The sequence below is a fragment of the Cornus florida genome, unplaced genomic scaffold, assembly GCF_030987335.1.
Source record: "Cornus florida cultivar Cherokee Brave unplaced genomic scaffold, ASM3098733v1 CherokeeBrave_3.0.0_Hap2_Chr02, whole genome shotgun sequence".
Taxonomy (NCBI): domain Eukaryota; kingdom Viridiplantae; phylum Streptophyta; class Magnoliopsida; order Cornales; family Cornaceae; genus Cornus; species Cornus florida.
The window spans coordinates 91,160,255-91,166,714 of record NW_026775572.1 but is presented as its reverse complement, the minus strand read 5'-3'; the positions used below and the strand labels follow the sequence as shown (position 1 = coordinate 91,166,714).

The 6,460-nt window shown below is 36.6% G+C and overlaps 1 pseudogene; it reads right to left on the bottom strand.

Annotated features, from left to right (window-relative positions):
* Positions 1 to 4,130: 4,130 nt before the first annotated feature.
* LOC132297981 (small nucleolar RNA R71) lies at positions 4,131 to 4,229 on the bottom strand (annotated as a pseudogene).
* Between the last annotated feature and the right edge of the window lie 2,231 nt (positions 4,230 to 6,460).

The window sequence follows — 6,460 nt, the reverse complement described above, 5'->3', positions numbered from 1 at the left end:
GAAAAAAACACATTGTACAATACCCAGAATGCCCCTAGATCAGAAAAAGGGCAAGAGGGTTAAAAAGCTGCTTCAAGTATAACAGAAAACTGAACTTTGCATGGGATTTCCGGCACTAAGACGACATTTTTTGGAAAAACATGAAGAAAAAATCGCCCCTAAAATTATGTTTTCTAAGTCACCATGTCAAGGCTGGAGTTTATTTCCCGAAGGAAAAGCCCAAAATGCCCTTAAATCGGATTATGCAAGAAAATTATAAAATGAGTCCATAGGAGGCTCAAATCACAAAGGAAAGGGTTTTTCTTGAAAATGATCATGTACGCAGATGTAACTTACTTATTAGGACATGCTATGATGATCCACGGTATAAAAATACCGCCGATACAAAATATGACCCCCCCTACGGCCAAAAATGGCTAAAATGAACTAGAAATGAAAATTTTGAAAACCAAAATTAGCAAATGATCTCAAATTACCATTTGGCCCTTGGCCATACTTCATACATGATTAATGAGGCCCCTATGAAAGAATAAAAATGGAATTACCACACCCAATGCAAACATGGTAAAGCAATGACTTGTCATTTTTCTATTTTTTCATAATATTTCATGAAGTCAAAAGTTACATAGGATATAAAATAATTGTCATTGGCCTCCGATTTCATCTCATACATATCAAATACATTACAAAAGGTGTACTTATGCACACATTACATGTTTAAAATCAAATATACAAGTTTTGACATATAAGCTACAAATAACATTTCAAGCTAACATTTGCATGAATCATGAACAAGAATACATTTAAAAGAACTTCAATCCAATGAAATGACCTAGGGATATTGTGCATCCCGAATCAAGGTATCCGTACCTGAAAATAACTCGATAACTTTGGGGTGAGTAAACAAGGTACTCGTACGAGATGAGCATGCATAGACTTAACATTTTATTGTTCATTAAATTGATATAAATCAATATATAAGGTACATGCTACTTAGTGTCTATATCCAAGGTGAGACTCAGGAAGCATCCTAAGCTACCTTAAAACATTTCTAACATAAACCACATCATTCATGCAATTTAAGCAATGATGAGCGCTGAAAAATGCGTATTTAAACCTCTTAAGCTCGAGTATTCCAAGACATTTATCTATCTTATTTTTCCGTTTTAGACTAATTTCATGTTATTGTCTTTTTCAAGAACTTATCCCCAAAATAAGTCAATTCAGCCAAATTAGAGTATAAAAGAAGCAATCTCAAGCTAAATGGAAGAAATGAGCAAAATGGAAGCAAAGTGGTGGAAACAGCAAGCTTCGATCGATCACACAAATTTTTGATCGATCTCACAGTAATCGATCCAGCCTTACCAAGATGGATCAAGCCCTTTGTCCTTATCCTCAACAATTTCCATCTTCGATCGATCCAACTTTCCTTCAAATTGATCGAACATCTTTGATCTTATCCCTACCTACCACTTTTGTCTTTTTTTCCAAAATATCTCAGATTTGTCCTATTCCAAAAAGACACTGCCAAGGATTGATCAATCTGGTCATACTTTGATTGATCTGGCCAGAATTCGATCGATCAAACCTCCTCACGTCTAAAATAAAACAGAGTCCAGCTCATTAAAAAATGGCTCGTGGTGCAATCATTGAAAGGGGCCTAGTGCACAAGACCTGACCATTGGATGTGACACTTGAGCTACCTATAAAAGGAAATTGAGCTATTTTTACAGGAGGGAGGTGATACAATAAGATAGAATCATAGAGACACACAATCTTATAGAGGAGGCTAAAGAGTAAAGAGATAAACACCATTTGGGGAGTTCTTCCATTCATCTAGGGTTTTCATCAAGAAGAAGATCATTCCTACCATGGAGATGGCCTTTGAGGGTTGGATGACTACATCAATGAGTGGCTAAACATCTTCTTGGGGCTAGAGTTAGCCCTAAGCATGCCTTCTAGACCTTGATGTGTTATATTTTGAGGGGACTTGTGTTGTAATTTTGTCATGACATTTGATTTATATATGAATCTTGTTTCTATAATGATTTGTGTTGTTTAATACTTCCAATTGATCATTTCATTCTATTTATATGTCTATATATGGTAGAATAGATGTTCATGTGTTTATCTCTAGGTTTTGTGTTATTGATGCATGTCTATGTGTGTTGATGCTATGAATCTAGAGGTTGTCAAGGCATAGTGCTTAAATAGAATACTCTTGTGGTTTGTTTGATGGTTCATACTCATTTCTTGATGGATTGTGCCTCTACCTTAGTTTAATTATTTTAATTTTCATGTCCTTAGCTTAGATGTAGTGTAGTTGTTTTACTTTCTTAGATGTAAGGACAATCCATACTTGTTGTTTGATGTTCTATGCTTATGAATGCAAGTAGTATAATTGTTTAACTTGTTAATGTGTTGATTGTGAGCTTAAAGAAAGGAGTAATGACTTAGTTTGATATATTGTGCTATTCACTAGGTTGTCTAGACAATGTATACTCAATTACTCATCCATGCTTATTGATTCAATCAATCACACCCCTTAGTATTGCAACACATATCTCCTCTCATTCATTACACATTAAGTATCTAGAAAGGTGATGTTTAGTGGTGACCTCTTAATCGCAAGACCTCTCTCTCTCTTGTTCTCTACCTTTTATTTACTTTAATTGCTTTGTATTGAATTTGTTTACATTGTAGTTTAATTAACCAATTAAACCACCTTTTGATCACTCGACCAACTAATCCAACTTTGTTTCCATTTCAAATACGCAACTAATCCATTGGGACGATCCCTACTCACCCTAGCTATTTTAGTAGTTAGAGGTAGTAGCGGCATTTTATAAATTTAAACTTGGCCACATTTTTTATGCAATTTGCGTGCATCGCGACAGGAATCCACACCAAGTTTTGGCGTCATTGCCGGGGATTTGGCAACACCGTATTTTGGAAACAATTAGGAATTAGTACTTTTTTTATCGTGTTTTTACTTCATTTTATTTTAGTTACTTATTGTGTTTGTTCTTGATTGGCTAGGTGAATTGAGCAAAGGAAGTGAAGCAAGGGAGAATTGAAAAGTAAGGAGCTAAGCTAAGCATAAAAAGGCTAAAATCTAAAAAATTGCAAAGCATAGCAAAATTTGAAGATTGAAAACCAAATTGAAGTTGCTTAAGGACCCTTTGTGAGCTTTTCTTAACTCAATCTCTAGTTAAATCGTTGGCCTGCGTGGAGGTATGTTTTTACTTTCTTAGATAGATCGTGAGCCCGCGTGGAGCCAATTTAATTTTTCTTGCATATTGTTCAAAGCATGGGAGTATGGGATCATCATATGTGAAGGATTTTTTATTATTGATTTGTTGCGAAGGCGAAGTGATTGTTACTTGCTTGTTGCTTGTTTTTATTTTGTTTGTGCATTTTATGGTCGTAGGTTATTAAATCCTAAACTTTTCCCACTCAATTTGACTCTTGAATCCATTGTTCATAATCTAAGGGGAAGGGGTAGCTCTCATCACTCCGTTTTTCCAATGGAGGAGAAAAAAAATGACCATGTGGAGGACCTTGGTCACGTTGACCAGCAAGGTATCCTCCACCCTAATGTGCATCATGACAATATTCAAGTACCATTAAGCATGCCAAGTCCTTTCATTCCATAACCAGGCTAAGTTCCATTGGGAATGCCTCGGCCAATTTTTACTCTACAACCTCTCATTATGCAAGGCCATCAAGGTGTTCGTATAGCACCACCGGTTGTGAATCCTTATCTTTCTTTAAGTGACCATTATGTGCCAAATGAATATAATGCACCTACATGCATTCAATTGCCCCCTATTTAGAGCACATCACTATGAAATCAAACCTCAAACCATTCAAATGCTTCCTAACTATCATGGACTTCCAAGTGAAGAACCATACAAGCATTTGAATGAGTTTCTTGAAGTGTGTTCCACCGTGAAATACATGGACATGCTAGAAGAGGTTTTAAGACTCAAACTTTTTCTTTTTACCCTTAAAGACAAGGCAAAATATTGGTTCAACAATCTTAGGCCTTTTTCGATAACTTCTTGGGCAAAAATGCAACAAGAGTTCTTAAAGAAGTACTATCCGGTTTCAAAGACCAATGCCATTAGAACTTCAATTCGAGAATTTTCTCAAGGGGATGGGGAGATGTTTCATGAGGCATGGGAAAGGTTTAATGATTTGCTTAGGAAGTGTCCCCATCATGACATTCCAAAGTGGCAATTAGTTCAATACTTCTTTGAAAGTTTGCCGGATACTCACAAGGGTATGGTTGATGCATCTATGGGTGGTTCTTACCTTGATAAGCAAGAAAATGATATGTGAAAATTATATTAGAGCATGAGTGAGAATTCAATGCATAGATCCTTGTCCTCTAAAATGTAGAAATCTAGGTGGAAGGAAGAATGTCGGCTTATATTATGTTGACAATTCCAATGACATAGCTGCCGAGATGAAATCTTTATATCAAAGGTTTAATCAATTTTTGATCAACCAAAATTCGGCGAATCAGGTACCTACCTCTCCTAATCATGTTCATCATGCATCTAATAAATCTTGCATGACTTGTTCTAGTATCTTAGATTCTACTTCCAATTGTCCACATGGACATGTGCAAAGTGAGCATCATGAACAAGTTAGTGCTGCATTTATTAACCAAGGGAATAATCCCTACGACACACGTTATAATCCAGGGTGGAGGAACCATCCAAACTTCTCTTCGAAAAGCCAAGGGAAAGGCTCAAAAGCCCCCCCCCCCCCCCCCCCAAGGTGGTTTTCAAGGAAAGTATGTTCCACCTCCAATGCAAAGCCAAGGTTCCCAAGGTTATAGATCATCTTTTCAATCACATGGAAATCAATTTTCTAACTCTCATTTTCCTAATCAATCATCTTATTCTCAAGGAAATTTAAGGAGTCCCGCTTTTGAGGAAAAAGTGTTGACTGCTTTGGGTACTTTGGAGGCAAACACTCAATTGCTTCATTCTCATTCTCAATCCATTGCGAAGCAAGAAACCCAAGTTGGGCAAATAGCTAGTACATTGAATGCTAGAGAGAAAGAGAAGATGCCTCTAAATGCCCCACCAAAGCAATAATTTGTTGTGGAGACAAATTCCTCATCGGATGGTCACACAATTGAACATGTCAATGCGGTGACAACCTTGAGAAGTGGAAGGGTGATTGACAATCAAGTTGGTGTCCAAAATGAAGGGAGTAAACCGGTGCAACCAAAAGTTGACACCCGTCCCATTTCACATTCTATTCCTCCTTCATTGCATGTGCATGATCATCTTGTTGAGAAAATTGTGAAACATGATTTAAAAAATTCTTGTGGTGAAAATTTTGTGAAGCAAGATTTTGAAAAAACTTATGAGCCAAAAGCTCCAGTTCCGGATGCCTTGAAATGATCAATTTCTTTTAAAAAGCAAAAGACCAAAGTGAATGAAATCATTGAAGTGTTTAGGCAAATGAAGATTAATCTTCCGCTCTTAGATGCAATTAAACAAATTTCGGCTTATGCCAAGTTCTTGAAAGATCTTTGCACCCAAAAGAGGAAGAACAAAAGCCAAGCACCAAAGAAAGTGGTCTTGACTGAGCAAGTGAGTTCTATTTTATAACACAACACTCTCCCAAAGTTTAAGGACCCCGGTTCACCTACTACTTCTTGTATTATTGGTGACCATGTCATTAATCGGGCTCTTTTAGATTTAGGAGCAAGTGTTAACCTTCTTCCATACTTGGTATATGTTCAATTAGGCTTAGGAGATTTAAAACCAATGTCAGTAGTTTTGCAACTTGCCGACTGATCCATCAAAAAGCCCCAGGGAATTATTGAGGATGTATTGATCAAGATTGATAAGTTCTTCTTCCCAGTTGATTTCATTGTCATTGACACAGAACCGATCCCAAATTCCAAGAGCCAAATTCCTATTATCCTTGGTCGTCCCTTCTTGGCAACTTTGAATTCCAACATAAATTGTAGGACGGGGATAATGAAAATCTCATTTTGTGATACCCCTTGATTCTAGAGCCACGGGTGATCAAGTCCGAGCATAGATCCGAGGGATACCAGACAATTAATATGTAATCAAGCAGGAATAAAAACTGAATTAGGAATAAATTAATAATACGCTGAAAGAAATCTAAAATAAAAATCCTCAAACTTTAAATGATAAATTAATATCATTTAAATCCTTCAAATCCGTACAACTCGGGAATCCATCTAGTGGACCCCTAATAATTCCAATTGGTAAAATGTTTACAAAATTTAAAATCCAAAACTAAAGTAAGAAAGAAAATCCTATGTAATCGGAAGAGTGAGTGTTTGTATCTGCATCAACACGATCAAGCTCTAAGCCTGGTACTAACGAACACCTGAAAAATAAGAGTGGGTCAGGCCCACATGCAAGTTCCATTCTACCACAATCCGTACATAAACTCGATA